Consider the following 25,399-nt stretch of genomic DNA (forward strand, 5'->3'; position numbering starts at 1 on the left):
GGTGACAGCGTGGGACAGTCGGCTGTAAGCGGCTGGAGAAAGCGCCAGTTGAGTAAAGCTCATTTTTAGTTTTTTCCCTGATAACTCCTTTAAGTATATTGCATGGACCATGAAAATTCATACGGTGCCATATGCAATTCATTTTTTTCCCCCTGGGTTCTCTCCTAGGTGAGATTTTCACACCGTGGGCCATATGCAATTTCCTTTTTTACTTGTGTTTTCTCCTAGGCAGAGCAGGGACAAGGTCCTCCAGCACCCAAGGCTGAGACACCAAAGTGCGCCCCCCCATCCTTCCCACCCCAGCTGTCACACACTGATTGCTATTAGACTAAGAGGGCCACAGGGCCCACAACCTCCCCAACACCTTAATATCTAGCTATCTGGCTTGCAGTCACTGCTATGTATCCCCTTTTCTTATTTGTTTCTGCTTCATACACAATTACTGCGCCCTGAGGCTGGAGCCTCTCCAGCCTATGCCTCGGCCCGGCCCTGCTCCTAGGTGATAATCTTTCATCTTTCATTTAGAATAACTTTTCAACACTCTGCAATTGAAAAGTTACCAACAAGTGGATAGATAGGTACTATCAAAACTATTTTAACTATTTTCTTGCTTGCTAGTGGTTGAAAATGCATTTTATTGACATGCTTAAAAATTATTACCTAGGAGAAAACTCAGGAGAAAAAGTGAATTGCATATGGCCCCTTGTCATAAAATGCTATTTGAACCACCAGCAAATAAGAACATACTCAAAATGATTTTGATAGTACTATTTCACCTACTTTTTGGTACTTTTTCAATTGCAAAACGGTTTTAAAGAGAATATGAAAATTATCTCTTAGGAGACAGCTCAGGAGTAAAAGTTAATAGCATATGAGCCATGGCCCTTATTCAATTCACCTCTTCTCCTTGGTTTTCTCCTAGGAAATAATTGTTCATCTTCTGAGAGAACCCGAGGTGGGTTTGTGAAATCCTATTAGGACACAGAGGCACATTCTGTATACAATGCCCAGCCTACAGTGTCCCCCCAGGGCTCCCCCGGGCTCTGCTGTCCCCCGTTTAAAAAAGTGACAGCCTAGCGACACGCAGATTGTCGCTAGCCTAAAAAATGTTTGGAATAATGTATGATTTTCATTCCACTTCTCATGTGTACACCACTTCGCATTGGTCTTTCATATGAAATTCCAATAAAATTGATTCATGTTTGTGGCAGTAATGTGACAAAATGTGGAAAACTTCAAGGGGGCCGAATACTTTTGCAAGCCACTGTATGTAGGCAATCTTAAAGAGGAACTCCAGCCTAAACAAACATACTGTCATTAAGTTACATTAGTTATGTTAATTAAAATAGATAGGTAATATAATCTCTTACCCACACTGTTTTAAAAGAACAGGCAAATATTTGCTTTCATGATGGCAGCCATCTTTTTGGTTGAAAGGAGGTGCCGGAGCATGAGACACAGTTCCAACTGTCCTGTGTGCTGATCATCCCTCCCAGTTGCTAGGCAACGTGAACAACAACATAGGAAATCCCATCATGCTCTGCACAGCATCAGGGAAAAAAAGCCCAGGCTTTTTTTCTTTGATGGGTGGAGCTTAGCTAAAAATGCAGCTAAAAATGATGCTTTGGTAAGAAAAACAAAGTTCTGATGCTGTGAAACTGTTACAGAAACACCAAGCCTTTTCAGTTCTGCTGAGTAGATTTTTAGTCCGGAGGTCCACTTTAAGCAATGCCACCTGCCCCTACCCTATGGAAATGATTTATTAGGGCAATTTACATTTTCCTGTAATCTAGTAATCTAGTACAGTCCATGGGCATACATAGTACAATTTCTAATTTTTTTCGAATACATAATTTCGTTTTATTATTCCGTTAGATTGAATATGACGATTTTTCCAACATGTCCGATCAGATTTTTATTGGAAAAAAAACGGGATAATAGTTTATTTTTCTTGATGGAAAAAAATTTTTTTTTTTGACTTTCACTCTATTCGATCCATTTGGTCGAAAAAACAGGAAAATAGAAAGTTTTTATTGTACCGTGTATGGGCACACTAAGACAAATGAAGAGGATAAATGAACATAAGAAAGTTAATAGTGAATACCTCAATTACCATTGGGCTGCTATGGCTACTGATACACCTCTGGGTGTAAGTACTCCAGCTAGATTCTCCAATTTCGGTTTGATACAACTGTGTCACTGTATGTGGGGGTAGATTAGCGCTGGATACATTGTGCCATGAATGGGTAATTAAACTATTAACAATCACAGCCTCAATCAGACTATGTCAGGGCCATGGCACTCAAGTTACTAAACTGGTACAAAGTGAGCTATTGGTTTTCACTTCCAGGTCCAGCAGCTGTAAGACTGCCAGCCTCACTCAGGGTGCCAATGTACAAGTGTCTGGATTTCTGGATGTAAAAATAAATAATTTCTAATTACTTTTTAAAGTTCGTGGCCAGGAGTCCCTTTACCAGCTGCTTTCTGAATCACTGACTTCTAGAGCATCAAGCTTTGATCTTTGCCTTTATGAGAAGCTACTAATCATTGTAAAAAAAAAAAAGTCAGAAGCAGGAAAATCAGGTGCATAGGAGAAGTGGACAAATTGGGCGCCGTTATTGACTCTAATGTTAAAGCGGAATATAACCCTGCATTTCAACTTTGCTCTAAAACATTATTTACAGCATATTATATGCAAAAAGCATTTTTTTTTTACTAGACCAGCATTGGAAGGGTTAAACACAGAGGTTTAAGGTTCCGGGAGAGATATGCAGAAGTTCAGATTGTTACATTCTATTTAGTTATATGTATCTATTGAGAAATGTTACACACTCTTAGATACATTTATGTAAACAAAATGTATCTATTTCAGCTTCGGATGCGTCTGCAGAAATCTCCAGGAACTTTAAAGCTGTGTGTAACCCTTCCAATGCTGGTCTAGTAAAAAAAAAATGCTGGTTGCATATAATATACTGTAAATAATGTTTTAGAGCAAAGTTGAAATGCAGGGTTATATTCCGCTTTAAATATCGGCTATTCTGCACAAAACTGGACAAATCGGACGCCCGTTAAACTGTTTTGCGCCTATTGTTATTTATTGTTTTTTACAATACTAAAAATGAAAAATATTATAAAATTCGATTTCACCATTATCACTTTTGTAAATTATCATTTTAACTTTTCAATATTTTGATAATCTACTTTTTTTAAATGAATGTTACATTCGCTTTCAGAATTATAATTATGTTAAATATACTTTTTTATCATTTGTACAATCTTTTTCAGAATTATAATTTCGGGGGTTAATTATCGTTGTGAAATGTAATTTTAATTTTTTTTATCATTTTTACATTCATTTTCAGAATTATCATTTTGGGGGGTCTGGTTAGGCACCACCAGAGGGTGTTAGGGTAAGGCACCACCAGGGGGGGTTAGTGTTAGGCACCACCAGAGGGTTGGTTAGGGTAAGGCACCACCAGAGGGTTGGTTAGTGTAAGGCACCACCAAGGGGGTGGTTAGTGTTAGGCACCACCAGAGGGTTGGTTAGGGTAAGGCACCACCAGGGGAGTGGTTAGGGTTAGGCACCACCAAGGGGTCTTAGGTATAGGCACCACCAGGGGGTCTTAGGTGTAGGCACCACCAGGGGGATCTTAGGTTTAGGCATTACTGGCGGGATCTAAGGGTTAGGGATCGGTAGAGGGAGGGTTCTGTGTGAGAGTAGGGTTAGGTTTAGTAGTAATAAGACAAACTATAACACTTATTCTTTTTCAATCACAGCCAGCACTTATTCAGTAGGAGACCTTTGGCAAGTCTCCCTTACACTGCTACTGCCAATAGAGCGCGCCCTAGTGGCTGCTGCTCTGCTCTGGCGCTTTGAGTCCGCAAGGAGAAAAGCGCAATATAAATGTTATTTGTCTTGTCTTGTCTAAATTAGTAGAACTAAAATACTGTTTGATTGATGGAAAGGTGGTATATTGGACTTAAAAAAATCGCCCACTAAAAGTTTTCTGTAACGAAAAGCTAGGATTAGGATAACAACTAATGTTTTGTACTGTTTAATTTACACTTTACATGTATTTTTACGGTAACGTTATTGATCGTTACTGCTAAGTGTCAGACAGAAACACGATTAAACAGAAACTATGTGTCTCTGAAATAATAACAATCGATAAAAATGAATTTTAAACAAAGTGATAATTTAAAGCGAAATGTATTTGTAAACCGATATTTCTATACTTATTATTGTAAAATAAGGAATTTGGCTGTATCCTACGCCCTTTTTTCATAGCGCCTCTATTCCTTGCTTGCATAAAGCCTTAAAGGGGAACTGAAGAGAGAGGTATATGGAGGCTGCCATGTTTATTTCCTTTTAAGCAATACCAGTTGCCTGGCAGCCCTGCTGATCCTCTGCCTCTAATACTATTAGCCATAGCCCCTGAACAGGCATGCAGCAGATCAGGTGTTTCAGACTCTGACAAGACTAGCTGCATGCTTGTTTTTGGTGTTATTCAGATACTACTGCAGAGAAATAGACCAGCAGGGCTGCCAGGCAACTGGTATTGATTAAAAGGAAATAAATATGGCAGCCTTCGTATACCTCTTACTTCAGTTCCCCTTTAACAGTAGCAGAGAGTCCGTGCTGTACTCGCGGTTGCTGTGGCAGCAGGAATGGGATTAGCTGCCCTACAGACAGACAACTTACCAGAGACGTTTAGGACAGGCGGTCTGTGGAAGGCCGAGGCTGCTTTGATTCCAAAACATGGAGGAAGAACCAATGAACAGAAGTTTGCTGAAGAAGAAAGTTCTATTTCTCTTCACAGGAGGACCCTGCACTGAGCCTCAGCTAACTGCAGCAGCAGTGATTGCAGACAGGTCGCCATGGAGACATACATAAACAGTGTCTGAAGGACAGCAGTTTACTGGATGTATAAAAGAAGTATTTACTTTCGCTGTTTCTCTGTTACAGCCGTTCCCGTATTCCAAACACTCCACACAGCGTACAATTACCGAGTGTCACTGGTGATGATTCATTACTAGCCAGCCTGACTGGTCAGACAATACCGATGCAGAAAATCGTGTCCAGATCCCACCTCCACTGGTATGCCAGTAAAGCGCATTAATTCAGGGCCTTTCCCTAGCAACTCCTTCCAAGTGCAGCACAATTAGGGGAATGTGAAGACTCTGGGCCTGGAGTAGGAGGTGTGAAATACTGATTTGTCCACAGAAACCAATCAGAACTCAGCTGATCTTCTCTGTGATGGCTTTCACATAACAATCACAAGTAAAAATATGAAAGGGCCTTAAAGGGGTTCTTTTAATAGTAAAAAGAAACAAAAACAGACACTTACCTGGGGCTTCTACCGGCCCCCCTGTAGCTGTCATGTCCCTGCCCGTCCTCCTCCGATCACCCGTTCCCCGCCACCAGTCCCGGCCTGATTATTCCTGTAGCAAGACTGCGGCTGCGCGGCCGCGCGCATGCTCACTCCTGCTCGCATCTGCGGAAGCTCACTGCGCAGTAAGCACTATTCGTTTTGTTAGATGAATAAGAGAGGAGGGGTGATTAGACAGGCTAAACTCTCTACTAAATAGAAACAGCATTTATCTGTGTTTTCCTTCTGTCATGTGCAAGAGTTCAGGTCCACTTTAACCACTTCCCAACTGAGGGGTTTTACTCCTTCAGCATCCGAGCAATTTTAGCCTTTCAGCGCTCCTTATATTCATTCGCCTATAACTTTATCATTACTTATCGCAATAAAATGAACTATATCTTGTTTTTTTCACCACCAATTAGGCTTTCTTTAGGTGGGACACTATACCAAGAATTATTTTATTCTAAATGTGTTTTAATGGGAAAATAGGAAAACATTTGGAAAAAAAACATTTTTCAGTTTTCCGCCATTATAGTTTTTAAATAATGCATGCTACTGTAATTAAAATCCATGAAATGTATTTGCCCATTTGTACCGGTTAAAAATTATGTCCCTATCACAATGTTTGGCGCCAATATTTTATTTGGAAATAAAGGTGCATTTTTTTCAGTTTTGCATCCATCACTATTTACAAGCCCATAGTTTATAAAGTAACAGTGTTGTACCCTCCTGACATAAATATTTAAAATGTCCAGTCCCTAAGGTAACTATTTATGTATTTTTTTTTTTTATTGTAAATTTTTTTATTTTTTTTTAATTACAAAAAAAATAATAATTGGGGACTGTGGGAGGTAATGAGTTAATTTTTTGTGTAGTGTATTTGTATGTGAAAAATGCTTTAGGGTGTAGTTTTACTATTTGGCCACAAGATGGCAACAGTAACTTTTTGTTTAGTGCAACCTGCAAGAGTCCTTTTGTTTAAAAGGAGCGGTGGTAGCGGCGGGGGGTGCGTATATCTACGCTCCAGGCGGAGAACTGAAGTCCAGAGGAGCGTAGATATACTGTACCCGGGCGGCGAGTGGTTAAAGGACACCTGAAATGAGAGATGATCAACAGGACATCCGGGCAACTGGTATTGTTTAAAAGGAAATAAATATGTCAGCCTCCATATCCCTCTCCATTCAGGTGTGCTTTAAAGGGAACTAGAGAGGAACGGGGGGGGGGGGGGGTGAAAAAAGAAAAAGATTTTATACATACCTGGGGCTTCTTCCAGCCCCATAAGCCTGAATCGCTCCCACGCCGCCGTCCTCAGCTTCCTGGATCCGCCGGTACCAGGCCCGTCACTTCCGGCGGACGCGGCCAATTGTCCGCATCACAGGGGCTCCCTCCATACATGTACGCATGCGGCTGCGCAGTTAGCAGCCACATGCGTATCTGTATGGGAAGAGCACCCTGTGATGCAGAGAATTGGCTGCGTCCGCCGGCCGACTTGCCGACTCGCTGCAATGACGGGACCCGGTGGCGGCGGATCCAGGCAGCGGAGGACGGCGGCGTGGGAGTGATCCGTGCGTATGGGGCTGGAGGAAGCCCCAGGTATGTATATTGCATCCTCTCTGGTTCCCTTTAAAGAGACTCTGTAACAACATTTTCAGCCTTATTTCTTCTATCCTATAAGTTCCTATACCTGTTCTAATGTGGTCTGGATTACTGCAGCCTTTTCTAGTTGCACTGTCTCTGTAATATATCTAATCTTCTTTTCTTTGTCAAGCTTTGTTGAGACAGAGAGGAATGCACCGCCTCTGCTGTGATAGGGAGAAGTTATGCAGTTCAGGCTCCACGCCCCCTGCAGGCTCTGTGTGTGTGCTTTGTTTATTAGTCATAGACAGCTCTCTGCTCTCAATTTCAGCTTGTCTGAGGGGGAAAGGAGCTTCCCATGCTGAGAAACTGAGAATCCCTGACTGGAGTTCACTATGTAATAAAAACTTGTAGTATACTGTAACGTGATATATATATATATATATATATACATACACAAACCTCACTTCCTGGTTAGCGGCCATGTTTTTTGTTTGTAAACACTGCCAAAAACTGGCGATTAAAAGCCAGGATCACGGCGGGGTGCAGCGGAAATGGCAAAGAGGGATCCAGGAGATCACAGTGACTCGATTGGTATGTTTTTCTATTGCACAAATCGGACAGTACAGATTCTCTTTAAAGGACAACTGTAATGAAAGGAATATGGAGGCTGCCATGTTTATATCCTATTAAACAATACCAGTTGCCTGGCAGCCCTGCTGATCTACTTAGATTATCCAGAGGCTTCCCTCTACTTAGGCAAGTACCCATTTCGGGTACTTTTTATCTTCAGATACTCTTTTTTTAGGGATGGTCGGAAATGACGATTTTTGATTCTGCAGAATTTCCCATTTCCACTGATACCAATTTCTGTTTCCCGAAGAGTCGTCTTTTGGGTCATTTTTTTGCATTCTCCGATTGGCCAAATACTTCCGCGTTGACTCTGTATCCTCTAATTGGTCCAATGCTTCCGAGTTCTGTGGTTGGGCTAAAATTACCGAGTTGCGGTAAGATATTTCCGATTTCTGATTTCCGTTTTTCAATTTGCAATTGAAAATGCCTTTTTTTCGATTGGAAATGCGGAAATTTCAATTCCGCAAAATCCTAATGAGCACCCCTAAGTCTTTTTGAGAAATTTGGAGCAATAATGCAAACGCATACTGTATATGGCCAATTAAATTCCGTACATACACTGATCATCCATAGGATGAAAACCACCAGCCTAATAGTCTGTAATCCCGCAATTGCCTCAGAATCAAAACCAGCACAAGTAAAATTACAGCTAATTGGGTGCAACGGTGGAGCGGTTTCTCGGAGTGACCAATTGAAATCCTTGATCATGTCAAGTACTCCATTTTGCATCTGTTTCGCTCCCATTTTCCTTGCTCTGGCTTTGATAACTTTCTCCTAGTGTTCATAATGCCCGATAACGATGGAACTCAAAAAAAGAAGAGATTCATTGGAGAATAGTGAGACAAATACGTCGGCCCTAGTATGGTTGAGGTAACGCACTGGGAAACCTCATAGGGAAATTTTGGTTACGCGATTGGTTGCTGTTTCAACAGTTCTCCAATGAAAGCACCCTCTACAAATTTAAGGTTTCAGATAGGTTGTAGTAATAACTACGCTCACAAAATTTTAAAGAAGTAGTAGAGTGTTGTACCGTGTTAGCCATCAGTAAAAGCAAGACGTTTTGAACCAAGATGATACCATTTATTGGCTAACTTAGAGGTAAATGAAAAGAAAGCTTTCTGCTAATAAGCCTTCTTCAGACTTTGTTCCTGTATATTAGCAAGATGATAAAACTTACAGCTTACACACACAGGACATTCGGAGGAGAAACATTATTTTGCAAACATAAATAAATGTCATAAGATGTACTCTGCCTAGTTACTTTTGAACTCTGGTTTTACGACATCTCCCCATCACCCAGGGTCTGTGGTATTTGATGTTTTAGCAAACAAGTGGTCTTATCTATTTGTCATAAATTAGCTAGCATCCCTGTAATGCTGGGGATACACGGTACGTTTCTGTACCGTGTATCGACCAGCTGATCCGGCCAGCTGATAATATTCAGCTGGCCCGATCCAGCCGCTCGACCCGCGCCTGCTCGATTCCCGCCGGCGGACAATGGCAGGGAATCGAGCGGCTGATAAGGACCGCCGGCAGGGACAAGCGGGAATCGATCCACGCGCACGCACGGACGAGCGGGGACGCGGCTGGAGTCGATCCGGCGGCTCGACCCGTCTATGCCTAGCATAAGACCCACCTAATGTTGTAATTAAGGCATCTTGTGACATTTATTTATGTTTGCAAAAGAATGTTTCTCCTCCGAATGTCCAGTGTACATAAGCTGTGAGTTTTAACATCTTATTAATATACAGGAACAAAGTCTGAAGAAGGCTTATTAGCTGAAAGCTTACTTTGTATTTACCTCTAAGTTAGCCAATAAATGTTATCATCCTGATTCAAAACGTCTTACAATTATAAAACTTCAAGTTGTAGAGGGTGCTGTGATTGGAGGACTGTTCCCTATGAGGGTTTCCGGGGTATCACCTCAACTATACTAGCTCCACCACTGCTGCCCAGGAGGGAGTCTGACTGTGCCCCGTTTTTCCTGGGATAATCTGAGGTATGTATTGTTGTTCTTGAAGGAATAGTCCACACCCTCTCTGATTGAGCAACAGTATGGCTGGAGCTGAGGGGAGGGGTTAGTGGGAGGAAGCAGGAAATTTGGGCGCATGAGGCAGGTGGACAAAAAGGGCGCCGCCATTCACTCCTATAATAAATATCGTTTAATGGGCGCCCAACAGGAAAAAAGGGCGCCGGAGAAAAATAACGTTTTACAAGCGGCGCCCGGAGACTTTTAGGGCCTGATTCACAAAGCGGTGCTAACAGTTAGCACGCTGGTGAAAAGCCCTTTATCACGCCTAAACTCAGTTTAGGCATGATAAGTTTAGGTGTGATAAGTTTAGGCGTGATAAGTTTAGGCATGATAAGTTTAGGTGTGATAAGTTTAAGCATGATAAGTTTAAGCACCAACTGCGTTAGCACCGCAGTGCACAGCTGATCAAAAGTTTTGCGCTAGCAAAGTCTGGTGCACTTCGCATAGAGTTTAATGGCGCTGCTTTGCGTGCAGGACTTTGCACGCTATCTACACTTATCTAAACTTATCATGCCTAAACTTATCACACCTAAACTTATCACACCTAAACTTATCACGCCTAAACTGGCTTTTTACCAGCGTGGTGCAATGGTTATCACACCTAAAGTCTCTAACTGGGTTAGCACCGCTTTGTGAATCGAGCCCTTAATGTTTTATAACTGCTTCTCATGATTACACAATATTTAATGATTTATATTTTTTTTAAACATTATTTTTAAACGAAAAACAGTACAATATGTTTTTATAAACATTATTTTTAAACGAAAAACAGTATAATATGTTTTTATAAATATTATTTTTAAACGAAAAACAGCACAATATTTTTTTCAAACGTTATTAATGCTTATCACAGGGGGGTCTTAGGTTTACGCACCACAAGGGGGGTCTTAGGTTTACGCACCACAAGGGGAGTTTTAGGGTTAGGCACCACCAGGGGGGTCTTAGGGTTAGGCACCACCAGGGGAGTTTTAGGGTTAGGCACCACCAGGGGAGTCTTAGGTTTAGGCACCACCAGGGGGGTCTTAGGGTTAGGCACCACCAGGGGAGTTTTAGGGTTAGGCACCACCAGGGGAGTCTTAGGTTTAGGCACTACCAGGGGGGTCTAGGGGTTAGGGGTAGGTACAGGGAGGGTTCTGTGTGAGAGTAGGGTTAAAAATAGTTTTAGTAACATTCTTATTAATTTTTTATAAAACGTTATTATACATTTCACTTTTAAAACAGGGAAGATTAACGTTTTTACAATTCCCGATTTCATATACATTATTTAATGATTTATAACTTTATAAAACATTATTTTTAAACGAAATATAGCACAATTTTTTTTTAAACGTTATTCATGCTTATTGTTTAAAACCCTGCGCCCTTTTTTCCTGGCGCCCTTTTTTAACGTACGCAGGACTTAGGACCTTTATAAATAAACAGTTTTATACGCGCCACAATGTTGCTTTCCATGCCAGCAGCCTAGGGCCGCCTACCACAATGAAAGTGATCAGGCTGCTGACAAATTACTTAGCACACTTCACTACTTGAATGAATGACCGCACCTGGGGTAATCCTTCTATCCCAGAGACTTTATTAAATCAATAACACAATGGCAAGAACAAATGTCTTACACACTTCGCACTGCTTGCTTACAGGCAAGAGGACTTACATGTGCAAATGCTAGTTAGTTTAGGTATAATGATTTATATTAACTTCTTTAGTTATAGATGTATGTGTGTGTGTTTTGCGCATCTGTGTACATTTTCTGTTAATCTTATTAAAATACTTTTTTCGTGGTTGTGTTTTTATTTCATTTATCCCTTTGTGGAAATGGGTAAGGGGTACTTTGTACCCCTATACTCATTTCTCTTGGGAGGGGGGTGGGCTTCTGGGGTCCCCTTCTTAAAGGGAACTCCCAGATGCCACCATGAACCCCCCAGGGAGTCGTCACCCCCACCTCCTCCTGGGGCACTGGAGGAGGTGACGGCGACGACTCCCTGGGGGGGTTCATGGTGGCATCTGGTTTTAATTAACCAGAAATACTTACCTGTACCTTTAAAAAAAAATGTTCCCACGCCTATATCCTCGGTAATGATCCAACGAATACAGTATCCTCTTATCTTGCGAACTTCAATTAAGGTGATTGAAGATCTCCTACGGCAATTACCTATACTTTAGAATGCGTCCTGCTGACGCATAGCGCCGGCTCCCGCTGTCCTCCCCGCCTCCTCACCCTCACCTAGACTGGCACCCGGTGCACCCATGGGTGCACCAGGTGCCAGCCTAGGTGAGAGTGACAGGTGCAGCAAAGGTAGGGAGAGACCGCGGGAGCCGGCAGCTATACATCCGCACAGGACGCATTCTAAGCTATAGTAACTGGCTCATCAATGAGCCGGTTCTTTTTGTATTGAATCAAATTAATCGGTTCAGAGCTGATTCATTTGATTCAATACAAAAAGAACCGGCTCATTGATGAGCCGGTTACTATAGCTTAGAATGCATCCTGTGCGGACGTATAGCGCCAGCACCCGCGGTCTCTCCCCACCTGCCTGCACCTGTCATCCTCACCTAGGTGACAGGTGAGGAGGCAAGGAGGACAGCGGGAGCTGGCGCTATGCGTCGGCAGGACGCATTCTAAGGTATAGTATAGGTAATTGCCGTGGGAGATCTTCAATTAACTTAATTGAAGATCGCAAGATAAGAAGATACTGTATTCGTTGGATCATTACCGAAGATATGGGCGTGGGAACATTTTTTTTAAAGGTACAGGTAAGTATTTCTGGTTAATTAAGAATATTAAAATACTTTTTCGTGGTTGTGTTTTTATTTCGTTTAACCCTTTGTGCAAATGGGTAAGGGGTACTTTGTACCCCTATACTAATTTCTCCTGGGAGGGGGGTGGGCATCTGGGGTCCCCTTCTTAAAGGGGACTCCCAGATGCCACCATGAACCCCCCCCAGGGAGTCGTCGCCCCCACCTCCTCCTGGGGCACCGGAGTTGGGGAAGAGCCCCTTGTCCATGGATTGGACAATGGCTCGGGGGGAGAGGGGAAGGCTTGGCCGCCCCTCTCCACCGGAGCCCCCCATACCATGGCCCATGCGGGCTGATATAGCTCAGTCGGCCGGGGCTCCGCATTCTGGCTATCCCAGCCTGCATGGGGGACAAGGGGTTACAGAGGCTCGGGAGGGGGGACCCCACACCATTTTTTTTTCAGATTTCCCACACTCCGAACATTCCCCCAAAATAAAAAACAATATTTTTTTTTTCAAATATTGTTTCCCACTATCTTTTTAACATATCCTGCAAATTTGGTGTTGCTAGGATGTGAGGGGCCTGCAGGGGCAAACGCAGGATTTTTAAGGGGGGGATTCCTGAAAGGTCCAGAAGCACTTATGTCCTCGAGTGCTTCCGAATACAGGTGGCTCCATACTGCCCATGCACAAAAGTGCGCTGGCGTATTACGGAGCTGCCTATCTTTGGAAGTACTCAAGGACACGAGTGTTTCTGAGGGCTTCTGGTAGCAGCAAATTTGAACGGGATACAGCGCTGGAACAACTCCCCGAGAGAGGAACGGGAACGGGCCACATAGTGTCACATAGCGCAAGCAATACCCATATGATGCAGGGATATATGCATCTGCGTAAGATGGCGGCGCTATATAAATACTAAATAATAATATTTTGCCTCACCAGAATTGCACTTTTATTTAGCTTTCCTGTATGACAAGAAGACACAGCCAGCAGCACTAGGGGAAGAGGGAAACAAAGGTGAATGAAGGAGGCTGGTGCACACCAAGAGTACTTCTGAGCGTTTTTCAAATCAACAGTGATTTGAAAAGCGCTTGGCTAATGTTACCCTATGACAGTGTTCTCACAGCAGCGTTGTGACTTTTTCAAAATCGCACGTATACTGCATGTAGCATGTTTTTGAGCGATTCATTAAAAAAATCGCTCTGAAAATTGCTTCACAAAATCACACTCACAAATTGCTAGCGATTGCTATTGTCATTTTGGCGTTGCACTAGCCCAGAGAGGAGTGGAGAAATTGAGAATAGCCTGAGATGGAGCAGATAACTTATCTGTATTGTAGTCCCACATCAGACAGGTTACTTGCCTGTAATCGGACTCCTGTCCCTGCCAGTCTCCCACACAAGTCAGAAAGAAGCCCTCCTGGAGTCTAGGGACTGTCAAAAACTTTTCAACTTGTTTAACACCTTATCCACACATGCAGTCATTATAACAATAGGGAGAGACCAGACAGATGTTTGCCACGGACCCTGAGTCCAGGCAAGCTCTGCATCATGTTGTGTATATTTACCAGCTTGCCTGCCCTCTATTTGCATCATGTCTGACACTTCTGTGCTGTGGAGAGTGGGGATTCCAGAATCAACATTCTCTCACTGCAGGCTGCATCTTCTTGTAGGAGAAGCTGGGCTGCCTCTCTCATTCTATTAGCTGGAGGGAGGCACCAGAAGTAAGAAGGGAGGGAGAATGAGGCTGTTTATATTATGCGGGCTTCCCTGGCTGAATACACAGCTCAGTGAGGGGGGGGGGAGGTGTTCCAGACACCCAGAATAGCCCCCTCCGTTCGCCAGTGGCCTGTGCTATTAACTGCTGGGAACTATTTCCCACGATCTGTCATTGATCGGCATTTAAATGTATCATTTTTTTCTTTGAACGTTTAAAATCAATTTTCTCAAAAAATATAAGGTCTTTTTGAAAAAATGTTTTTTCCCCTTGTTCCCACTGTTCTTCTTAACATAACCTGCAAATTTGGTGATTATGGCATTTAAGGGGGCTTTGCTATTAACCCTTAAAGTCGGCGGGTTTTGTGCAATAGTAGCTGAACCCGAATTTGTGATCACAGGTTTAACATCCGTGATCACGGCCAAATTCGAGAGTAAAATTCGGATACAATCGAATTCGAATTCGTGATCGGTATCGATCTTCGAATTCGAATTTAACTTCTGAATTCATAAAAAACTTTTGTTGCTTAGGGTTTGATTCTCAATACTTATCTCATGAATACATTATCATTACTTATCTTTCACCTCAACAATAAAATAGTGTTTTCAGCTATTTCACAAAAATTTCCTCTTTAAGACACGCCCTTGCCACAACTCCAGACACGCCTCTACCACATTCTTATTGACGCATACCACTAAGATTTATGAGCAAAAGATGGATGTACTGTCACAATTCAATCCTTACATTTCTACTTATCCTCTACAGCAGTGGTCCTCAAACTAAGGCCCGCGGGCCGAATGTGGCCCCCTGAGGCTTTTTTACCGGCCCCCCACACAAAATGTATTACTTATAGATGCGGTCAGCTACATCTTTAAATATAAGTGGTCTGCATATGGAATAGCAGTGCTGACACCACCCATCCACATGGAAGCCAGAAAGCAGTAATTTGCTGGTTTACAATCAAATTCCACATCAGGTGACACTGCTGTCCAATTGAACTGCAGGTTGTCACCTGAGTATGCTTCACTGTCTGGCCCGCAAAGACTTCTACACAATTTAACCGGCCCCCCAGCAGTTTGAAGTATGTTGATCCGGCCCTTGACCCAAAACGTTTGGGGACCCCTGCTCTACAGCAACATGTGGAAATACGTAGTACAGTATAAGGTTTAGAGTCCTATAAACACAATTGTAGAACATAAGAACATATCTTTATGCAGATCTGTTCAGTACAAAAGTCTGGGAAGATACAAAAGAGGAAAGATACAAAAGAGTCTGAAAAAGAGACATTTTGGAGCTATGTGATGTTTAATCCTCGAATGCAGATTGGCAATCTGTCAGAGAAGTAGAATATGAACTAGGACGTTTGTGGCAATTAGAACAGCAGTGTAGTGAGGAGGATTGTGATAGCAGTAGGGTAGTAGCGTAGCTTACACATGTGCAGAACCCTAGTATACCTATTGAGGTATTGAGTATTATACTTAATACCTCAAAATGAAGTTAAATTGGATTAAGAATTGTATACAGCTCCAATAAAAATCTTAAACTTCATTGGAGTGCCAACCTCTGCTACCCAGATGTGTCTGAGAATAACTAAAACCTGTACAATTATTATTATTATGTAAATTCAGGTCACTCTTTTGGACATAAACTGACACCTCCCTCTTTATCCTGATGAAGTGGAAAATGACCCACGAAATCCATATAGAGAGCTGTTTGGTGTGTATAATGGTTGTCTACGGAATTGGTCCAGCCTTGATGTACGGATGATGTTACTGTATTGCATGTCAAGGTGCATTTAGGAATTTTATGTTTACATTATTACCCTCTGTGTACCTTGCCTACTATCAGTGGAATAACTGAGACCATGGTGCCCCCAAGTTTACACTCCTCCCTCCCACCCTCCCCCGATGACCCTCAAGGCCAGGAGGTCATGTAACCACTGTGGCCACCATGAACTACTTACTTCCATACCTCCACACATAACAAGTGTGATTATAGAGTGGAAAACAGCCCCTATACTTTGTCTACTTTTTTTTTTTTTTTTTTACTTAATATTCATTATTTAATGATTTAATTCAGATAATGCTGCTGTATCAAATGTAGCCAGCAGGTGGCAGCTCTCACTCATTTGTGCAACAAACATCTTGTTTGGCGGCTGCACACCCAGCACCAGCAGAGCAAAGTCTGATCAGGCTTTATCAGGCTTTATTAAAGCAAAATTAAAATAGTTTATGGTACCTATTTATAGAGAAGTGATAATTTTATTCTTGAGGACACAAGGGCTGGGAAAGAATCTGTGTGCATGGATAAGCAAAGAGATATGGTCTGGAGGGGGAATAGTAATTAACACCACCAGGATTTTTGCCACAGCAGAATGAGACATTTTTCAGCTTCACCCTGCGCCCAAATTTCCTGGTGCCTCAATTACATGTACACGATACTTTGATTTAGTTGGGAAGAAAATGTTGCCCTTGTGGCTTTTTCTTTCCTCTAGATTGAAGGGAACCTTAACTGACACACACAAAAAAGATTTTAACTTACCTGGGGCTTCTACCTGCCCCCCCCCTGCAACCGCTCTGTGCCCACGCCGGACAAACCGATCCGCCAGTCCCCTACAGCGAGCCAGTTTTGTTTTTGCTGAATGACCAGTCGGTGGGCCACTGCACCTGCGCGTTCCTGGCCACGCGCGCCCTTGCTTACAGTAAGGACACGCAGTATGAGAAATCTTGCACATGCGTAGGATGTCGATGTGAGCGAGGATGCAGACGGCCAGGGATGCTCAGGTGCAATGGTCTGCCGTCTGGTCATTTCTTGCTGCGGACCAGAGGATCGATTTTCTTAGCGTGGGCACAGACGTCTGCAGGGGGGGGGGGGGGGGGTGGCTATAGAAGGCCCAGATTTTTTTGATATCAGTTAAAGGGAACCTAAACTAAGAGGGATATGGATGTTTCCTTTTAAACAATATCTGTTGCCTGGCAGTCCTGCTGATCTCTTTGGCTGCAGTAGTGGCTGAATCACACACCTGAAACAAGCATGCAGCTAATCCAGTCTGACTTCAGTCAGAGCACCTGATCTGCATGCTTGTGAAGGGGCTGTGGCTAAAAGTATTAGAGACACAGGATCAGCAGGAGAGTCAGGCAACTGGTATTATTTTAAAAGGAGAAATCCACATCCTTCTCAGTTTAGGTTCCCTTTAAAGAGAACCCGAGGTGTGTTTAAAGAATGTTATCTGCATACAGAGGCTGGATCTGCCTATACAGCCCAGCCTCTGTTGCTATCCCAAACCCCACTAAGGTCCCCCTGCACTCTGCAATCCCTCATAAATCACAGCCATGCTGTGAGGCTGTGTTTACATCTGTAGTGTCAGTCTCGGCTGCTCCCCCGCCTCCTGCATAGCTCCGGTCCCTGCCCCCGTCCCTTCCCTCCAATCAGCAGGGAGGGAAGGGATGCAGGTGGGGACTGGAGTTCTGCAGGAGGCGGGGAGAGCAGCAGACTGACACTATAGAGATAAACACAGCCAGCTCTGACAAGCTGTTTGTCAGCAGAGTGGCTGTGATTTATGAGGGATTGCAGAGTGCAGGGGGATCTTAGGGGGGTTTGGGATAGCAACAGAGGCTGGGCTGTATAGGCAGATCCAGCCTCTGTATGCAGATAACATTCTTCAAACCCACCTCGGGTTCTCTTTAAGGTACAGACAGACTCTAGAGGTTGAACTTGATGGACGTGTGTGTGTTTTTCAATGTAGATAGCTATGCTACTCGCACCCCTCCCCCAACACCTCCAGCTATGAGGACCATAAAGAATGTGAGAGCTAAGGTTAATTTTTCAATGGTCACAAGAAATACTAGAAAACATGCTTCACTTTATATATTATATGGAGGAAAGGTGATTGTATCATTTATTTTTATTTTTTTACAATGGGGTTCTTTATGGTAAGAGTAACTGAAAGACTGAACCACCGCTAACCGCGGTCAATTGCCGGCGGTGAACAGCGCTCGTCTATAATATAGCCAGCTGGAGTATACAATAGCCAAATTCTGGCCGGAGTGACATTTGAAGTCGCAGCCGAAGTTCAGCCATACAATAGTTGAACACAGGTGCCTCTGGTGCCCAAATTGCCCAGTCTGCACCGATTGCATTGTTACCTCTTGGCGGCGCCCAGTTCACCAGATGCGCATCAAGCCACATTTACCCACTTTGCATGCATGATTACTAGGTGTGAAATGGCAGGATCATCCACTGGGCAACCTATGCAGGTGCCTGGGGCCTAGTGGTTATCAAGGTGCCCGCTTGCCACCTTCTCTGACCTCTCCCCACTTCAGCTTAAAAAAGGACCACAAGGGAGTGCCACATTCACTGCCTTGCCTAGGACCCCATTGCATTTGAATCCATCTCTGTGAGGCGGACATAGGCCCGTGCAGCCATACAGGGGCCCCATGTACTCTAGGGCCCATGCAGCTGCACCACAGTCAGGGCTTGAGTATTCTCTAGGGCAGGGGTAGGGAACCTATGGCTCGGGAGCCAGATGTGGCTCTTTTGATGGCTACATCTGGCTCACACACAAATCCGTAGGAGTTGATTCACTAAGCTACACTGCTCAAGCAGCACAGCTTAGTGTAGCAGAGCAAGTAACATTTTCAAAGTAAGCACGCTCCTGCCAGGGGTGAGCCTGGGGTGCCTGGCACCTGGGTGCAAGATTTTCTCTGGCGCCTATGGGAGTGGTTAAATTAACCACGCCCAACCACATAACCACACCCATGTCCTTCCTAATCACACCCACACCTTCCACCTCTTTACGCATGCATGTGATACCCCATTCCTACCCCTCTTCCATGGGCTTGCTCCTGGCTGGCTTTGGCTTCCTGCGAGTGACAGTCTGCTAGTCTCTGGACTGACTCAGGCTGAGAGGCTCTGCGAGTGCGACGCAGTCACACACTGCGTATTTATGGCTGCCTGCGGCCACCCTACTCTCGCTCGCTGACATCGGCTCCTCCCCCCTGCCAAGCCCAAGGTGGGCTGCCTGTATCTTTCCCGTTGCGCCACACAGCCTGCCAGTGTTGCCAACCTTTCACGTTATTTTTTACTGACAAATACCTAAAAATTTACTGACAAAAGATTATTTTTACTGACAAAAATTCCCCACTAAATGCACATAAGAGACAGCTTTTCCCCATGTAAATGCACATAACGAGAGACTGCTTTTCCCCATGTAAATGCACATAACGAGAGACTGCTTTTCCCCATGTAAATGCACATAACGAGAGACTGCTTTTCCCCATGTAAATGCACATAACAAGAGACTGCTTTTCACCAGCAAATGCACATAACAAGAGACTGCTTTTCACCAGCAAATGCACATAACAAGAGACTGCTTTTCACCAGCAAATGCACATAACAAGAGACTGCTTTTCACCAGCAAATGCACATAACAAGAGACTGTTTTTCACCAGCAAATGCACATAACAAGAGACTGCTTTTCACCAGCAAATGCACATAACAAGAGACTGCTTTTCACCAGCAAATGCACATAACAAGAGACTGCTTTTCACCAGCAAATGCACATAACAAGAGACTGCTTTTCACCAGCAAATGCACATAACAAGAGACTGCTTTTCACCAGCAAATGCACATAACAAGAGACTGCTTTTCACCAGCAAATTCACATAACAAGAGACTGCTTTTCACCAGCAAATGCACATAACAAGAGACTGCTTTTCACCAGCAAATGCACATAACAAGAGACTGCTTTTCACCAGCAAATTCACATAACAAGAGACTGCTTTTCACCAGCAAATGCACATAATGACAAACAGCCAGTGTCCCCAGGATATGTAGCCAGGGGGTATATGTGCCCGGGATAGGTAGCCAGGGGGTATATGTGCCCGGGATAGGTAGCCAGGGGGTATATGTGCCCGGGATAGGTAGCCAGGGGGTATATGTGCCCGGGATAGGTAGCCAGGGGGTATATGTGCCCGGGATAGGTAGCCAGGGGGTATATGTGCCCGGGATAGGTAGCCAGGGGGTATATGTGCCCGGGATAGGTAGCCAGGGGGTATATGTGCCCGGGATAGGTAGCCAGGGGGTATATGTGCCCGGGATAGGTAGCCAGGGGGTATTATGTGCCCAGGATAGGTAGCCAGGGGGTATTATGTGCCCAGGATAGGTAGCCAGGGGGTAATATGTGCCCAGGATAGGTAGCCAGGGGGTAATATGTGCCCAGGATAGGTAGCCAGGGGGTAATATGTGCCCAGGATAGGTAGCCAGGGGGTAATATGTGCCCAGGATAGGTAGCCAGGGGGTATATGTGCCCAGGATAGGTAGCCAGGGGGTAATATGTGCCCAGGATAGGTAGCCAGAGGGTAATATGTGCCCAGGATAGGTAGCCAGAGGGTAATATGTGCCCAGGATAGGTAGCCAGGGGGTAATATGTGCCCAGGATAGGTAGCCAGGGGGTATTATGTGCCCAGGATAGGTAGCCAGGGGGTATATGTGCCCAGGATAGGTAGCCAGGGGGTATATGTGCCCAGGATAGGTAGCCAGGGGGTATATGTGCCCAGGATAGGTAGCCAGGGGGTATATGTGCCCAGGATAGGTAGCCAGGGGGTATATGTGCCCAGGATAGGTAGCCAGGGGGTATATGTGCCCAGGATAGGTAGCCAGGGGGTATTATGTGCCCAGGATAGGTAGCCAGGGGGTATTATGTGCCCAGGATAGGTAGTAGTGTTGTCCGGATCATGAACGATTCGGATCTTTGATCCGAATCTATTTTATGAGTCGATCATCCGAATCATCAAAATGAGTGATTCGGATCGCAAAAGGGGCGGGGCCAGGAGCGACACGCCCCCTCTCAGCGGGCAGCGAGGTCTTGGAAGCAGAGCAGAGATGGATCGCTCTGTTGGAGGGGAGCCAGGGACAGGTAGATGAGAGAGAGGGGACATGGGTGCCACTGCCAGATATGTGTAGAGCACACATACTGGCTGCAATGTGCTGCCCATTACAGGCTGGCTGTTCCATAGTGCTGCACAGTGAACACATGGGAAGCTTTTGGCTCAGCACAGCTCAGTAACTTTGCAGACAGTGTGATTGAAAGGCAATATAATCCTCCTGCACTCGGCACTAAACAGCTGCACTTATCTTCTGGGAATGCTTTCTTTCACTGTGCGACCTTTTCTTTCAAGTGTACAGATGAACATATAGGTGAAATATATGTAAAGCATATGATTGCAGCATGACATGTGGGTATTACGTGCAAACATTTCTGCTCTCTGCTCGTCCCTCCTCCCTTCCCTGTCCACTCCCTGCCCTCTGTCCATCTTCTCCCCTTCTCTGTGTGTCCACTCCCTCCCCTTCTCCTGTCCACAGACCTGTCCTGCTGTTCATTTCACCCCCGAATGCTTCCGGTAGTAAAATGATCCGAGATTCGGATCAAAGATCCGGATCTCTTCAATGATCCGATTCGAATCATCCGGATCATTGAAAAGATCCGAACTTCCCATCTCTAATAGGTAGCCAGGGGGTATTATGTGCCCAGGATAGGTAGCCAGGGGGTATTATGTGCCCAGGATAGGTAGCCAGGGGGTATTATGTGCCCAGGATAGGTAGCCAGGGGGTAATATGTGCCCAGGATAGGTAGCCAGGGGGTAATATGTGCCCAGGATAGGTAGCCAGAGGGTAATATGTGCCCAGGATAGGTAGCCAGGGGGTATTATGTGCCCAGGATAGGTAGCCAGGGGGTATTATGTGCCCAGGATAGGTAGCCAGGGGGTAATATGTGCCCAGGATAGGTAGCCAGGGGGTAATATGTGCCCAGGATAGGTAGCCAGGGGGTAATATGTGCCCAGGATAGGTAGCCAGGGGGTAATATGTGCCCAGGATAGGTAGCCAGAGGGTAATATGTGCCCAGGATAGGTAGCCAGGGGGTAATATGTGCCCAGGATAGGTAGCCAGGGGGTAATATGTACCCAGGATAGGTAGCCAGGGGGTAATATGTGCCCAGGATAGGTAGCCAGGGGGTATATGTGCCCGGGATAGGTAGCCAGGGGGTATATGTGCCCGGGATAGGTAGCCAGGGGGTATATGTGCCCGGGATAGGTAGCCAGGGGGTATTATGTGCCCGGGATAGGTAGCCAGGGGGTATTATGTGCCCAGGATAGGTAGCCAGGGGGTAATATGTGCCCAGGATAGGTAGCCAGGGGGTAATATGTGCCCAGGATAGGTAGCCAGGGGGTAATATGTGCCCAGGATAGGTAGCCAGGGGGTATATGTGCCCAGGATAGGTAGCCAGGGGGTATATGTGCCCAGGATAGGTAGCCAGGGGGTAATATGTGCCCAGGATAGGTAGCCAGAGGGTAATATGTGCCCAGGATAGGTAGCCAGGGGGTAATATGTGCCCAGGATAGGTAGCCAGGGGGTAATATGTGCCCAGGATAGGTAGCCAGGGGGTAATATGTGCCCAGGATAGGTAGCCAGGGGGTAATATGTGCCCAGGATAGGTAGCCAGGGGGTAATATGTGCCCAGGATAGGTAGCCAGGGGGTATATGTGCCCGGGATAGGTAGCCAGGGGGTAATATGTGCCCAGGATAGGTAGCCAGGGGGTATAGGGTCCCCGTTTAGGTAGTGACAGGAGCGCACCCAATCCTCCCCTCCCGCCGCTGCTGCCTCTGCCGCCGCCGCTCCCTCCTCACCTTGCAGCAGCTTCAGACCTCAATCAGCGGGCGACCCGACCAGTAAGAAGGCGCCAGGCGCACCCGCTCTATATGCGGAAGTGATGTCACTTCCGCATATCAGTGCGGCGTGCTAGGTCCTAGCGCCCGCCCGCCTGATCGAGGTCTGACGCGGCGCCGGCGGCTAGAGGGAGGGAGGGAGCGAGCGAGCGAGCGGCGGCCACAGGGGGAGAGCGGCGGCCGGGCGGCGCCTCTCAGAGGCAGGCGCCTGGGTGCCTTGCACCCGCAGCACCCGCCCAGGCTCGGCCCTGGCTCCTGCTGCAGCATGCACTACTAACTTACTCGCCCTACCCCCAAAACTAACGGCTGCTTCAATTGTCCCACTCTGGACCATGTCAGATCCAGTGACTTTGTAGGACGAGATCCCTGCACTTTGATTGGCCCAATAGGCTGCTTGTCACTTGACCAAAGTGCGGTTATCTCATCCTACAAAGTGAATCAACCCCCAAGTCAGCTAGCTAATTGTACAAGCTGTTAGTCGGTATTTCGCCTGTCTGGCTCTCGGGGAAATTGCTGATGCTGCAGAAACCTAATAGAAGCTGAAGATGTGTCTGACACTTCCGCTGCCAGAAGGATCAACTGTATACACATCACCATGGCAACTGTTCCAATTTGAAACATATTGTATGGCTCTTACAGAATTACATTTTTAAATATGTGGCGTTTATGGCTCTCTCAGCCAAAAAGGTTCCTGACCCTTGCTCTAGGCTCTTCTCTGTGTATTTATTTCTCTCTGTTATGGCCCATACTCACGCGCAACCCGAACTGTCGCGCGTCGCTGAAGTCGCCAGGCGATTGAAATGGCCTATACTCACGGGCAGCAAAAGTGGATGTCGCCAGCACACGTGAGCGTGTGGGCGACAGGCCGGCGACAGCTCCTCGCCAGGTCCCTCCGCGTACACATGCAGGAGGAGGGACCAGCGGCGCGACGGAAGCTGTCGCCGACGTTCCTCCTCCCCCCGCCGGAAGCTCCGCAAGAGTCCGCATACCTCAATGAAGGTTGCTGTCGCTAGTCCGCGTACTCACGCGGACTAGCGACAGTTGCGGCGGAGGTGCGGCGGCAACTGTCGCCAGGCGATTGAAACTTTCAATCGCCTGGCGACTTCAGCGACGGGCGACAGTTCGGGGTGCGCGCCCGTGCGACGGCCCATACTCACGGGCGACCTGTCACCGCAACACGCGCGCGCAGTATGGGCCAAAAGTTTCAATCGCCTGCCGACAGTCGCCGCTGCACCTCCGCCGCAACTGTCGCTAGTCCGCGTGAGTACGCGGACTAGCGACAGCAACCTCCATTGAGGTATGCGGACTCTTGCGGAGCTTCTGGCGGGGGGAGGAGGAATGTCGGCGACAGCTTTCGTCGCTCCGCTGGTCCCTCTTCCGCGTGTGTATGCGGAGGGACCTGGCGAGGAGCTGTCGCCGGCCTGTCGCCCACACGCTCACGTGTGCTGGCGACATCCACTTTTGCTGCCCGTGAGTATGGGCCATAACTCTCCATCCCATGGGGCAATTTCATCCTCCTTGTATCACTTTCACCTTGTGTCACCATCATGTGGCTGTCTTGCCCGCTGTCATTACAGCCCCCCTTCCCCCTCTCATGACCGTCAGTCGCTTCGTCTTTTCATATCCCCATGTGGCTGTCTCTCCCTCTATTGTCACTGTCACCCTTCCCCCATGTGGCTGTCTCTCCCTCCCTGTGTCACTCCCTTCAATGGGAAGCAGTAGATTTGGGCGCATGAGACAAGTGGACAAAAAGGGCGCCCCATTCACTTCCATTATAAATATCGTTTAATGGGCGCTGAACGGGGAAAATAAGGCGCCGGAGATTTTTAAGGATTTATAACGGCGCCCGGAGATTTTTAAGGATTTATAACTATGTTTGTGATGATTTAAGTTTACAAAATGAGCCCGTGACGAATAACGTTTATGAAGATAATAAATCACTATTTCTAAAACATTTCTAACACATTATTATCCACCCAAAAAAATAATTTACATTTTTTTTCTTTACATTTTTTATTTATTAATGTCTGTAAAACATTATTATCCATAGGGGGTTTTAGGTTTAGGCACCAACAGGGGGGTCTTAGGTTTAGGCACCAACTGGGGGGTTTTAGGTTTAGGCACCAACAGTGGGGTCTTAGGTTTAGGCACCAACAGGGGGGTCTTAGGTTTAGGCACCAACAGGGGGGTCTTAGGTTTAGGCACCAACAGGGGGGTCTTGGGTTTAGGCACCAACAGGGGGGTCTTAGGTTTAGGCACCAACAGGGGGGTCTTAGGTTTAGGCACCAACAGGGGGGACTTAGGTTTAGGCACCAACAGGGGGGTCTTAGGTTTAGGCACCAACAGGGGGGTCTTAGGTTTAGGCACCAACAGGGGGGTCTTAGGTTTAGGCACCAACAGGGGGTCTAGGGGTTAGGGATAGGTACAGGGAGGGTTTTTAATAAACGAAAATATAAGTTTCACTTTACAAACAGGGAAGATTAACGTTTTAAGAATTGCCGATCTCATACACATTATTTAGTGATTTATAAATTCTTAAAACACTATTTATAAACGAAATTCTACACAATAATTTCTATAAACGATATTTCCATTTATCGTTTATACCACGCGCCCTT

The 25,399-nt window shown here is 45.7% G+C and overlaps 1 protein-coding gene across 6 annotated transcripts in view; it reads right to left on the reverse strand.

The window, feature by feature from the left end:
* Nucleotides 1–25,399, reverse strand: part of LRRD1 (leucine rich repeats and death domain containing 1) — a 63,234-nt gene that overhangs the window by 13,312 nt on the left and 24,523 nt on the right. The window contains exon 2 of one of the 6 annotated variants that reach the window (XM_068235475.1): nt 4,703–5,187. The exons of 4 other annotated variants lie outside the window; for them this stretch is intronic. The gene's annotated coding sequence lies outside the window, so the exon portion shown is untranslated. Of the gene's footprint in view, nt 1–4,702; nt 5,188–5,348; nt 5,510–25,399 lie in introns of those variants that run through there. One more of the 6 variants, XM_068235479.1, reaches the window with a different exon arrangement.

Source organism: Hyperolius riggenbachi, chromosome 5 (genome assembly GCF_040937935.1).
Source record: "Hyperolius riggenbachi isolate aHypRig1 chromosome 5, aHypRig1.pri, whole genome shotgun sequence".
Taxonomy (NCBI): domain Eukaryota; kingdom Metazoa; phylum Chordata; class Amphibia; order Anura; family Hyperoliidae; genus Hyperolius; species Hyperolius riggenbachi.